The sequence below is a fragment of the Myotis davidii genome, unplaced genomic scaffold (assembly GCF_000327345.1).
Source record: "Myotis davidii unplaced genomic scaffold, ASM32734v1 scaffold30, whole genome shotgun sequence".
Taxonomy (NCBI): domain Eukaryota; kingdom Metazoa; phylum Chordata; class Mammalia; order Chiroptera; family Vespertilionidae; genus Myotis; species Myotis davidii.
This window is the reverse complement of record NW_006282874.1, coordinates 2,128,631-2,129,435: the sequence shown is the minus strand read 5'-3', so window position 1 is coordinate 2,129,435 and position 805 is coordinate 2,128,631. Positions and strand designations below refer to the sequence as shown.

The following is an 805-nucleotide window of genomic DNA, read 5'->3' as shown; positions in this document are numbered from 1 at the left end:
CTCTCTCTCTCTCTCTCTCTCTCTCTCTCTCTCTCTCTCTCTCTCTCTCTCTCACACACACACACACACACACACACACCACCCTGGCGTCCAGGCTCAATCAGCCCCCGCTTTGCAGAGAGGTATCCTTTCTGGCTCAGTCAGTTTGGGAACCAGACACAGCCACACCCCTTCTCCAGCCACATCTCCAGCTTCTACCCACCTCCTTTCCACACACGCGCGCAATCCCTCCTTCCCCAGACACCCCACTTCAGCGACACAGCCTCGACCCCCACAGCCCCCTCCACACACACACGCGTTCACACCCCCAGGCCCTCCTCCTGCTCCTACTTCAGCGCGGCCAGCGGTGGTTCTGGGAGAACCTTGGGAAGGGGGATCCAGGTGTTCCCCGCCGGCTCTCCGCCGCCTCCCCGACCCCCAGGACCCCGCATCCCCAGCTACAGGAAAGAAGCGCCGGGACTCGTCTTTTTCCCTCCTCTTCCCTAGTGGAAGCCTCCCGCTCCGGAGGTGCGCGCACCCCAAAGCCCTCCACACACCCGCGCCAGGGGTCGCGGCGCACTCGCAGCTCCTGGGACCACAAAGCACGGTCCAGGGGCTGCAGCAGCGCCCACAGGCGACAGACCCCCTCTGCCCGGCGAGAGGAGGGCATGGGCTTACCCAAGGGAGAGGGAGAGGCAACAGGCGCTGGAGCGAGGCTGGCGGTGCTAGGCGAGAACGGAGAGGAACAGAGAGGATGGGCGTGAGCGCACTCCGGAGACCAAGCCGAGAGCCAAGCGAGGTTTGTTTATGTCCCGGAGGAGGGAGA

General features: G+C 64.2%; 1 protein-coding gene across 1 annotated transcript in view; it reads right to left on the bottom strand.

Moving 5' to 3' along the window:
• LOC102757454 (protein NDRG1) overlaps positions 1-780 on the bottom strand; it is a 40,609-nt gene extending 39,829 nt beyond the window's left edge. The window contains exon 1 of the mRNA XM_006753263.2: positions 658-780. The gene's annotated coding sequence lies outside the window, so the exon portion shown is untranslated. The remainder of the gene's footprint in view (positions 1-657) is intronic.
• Between the last annotated feature and the right edge of the window lie 25 nt (positions 781-805).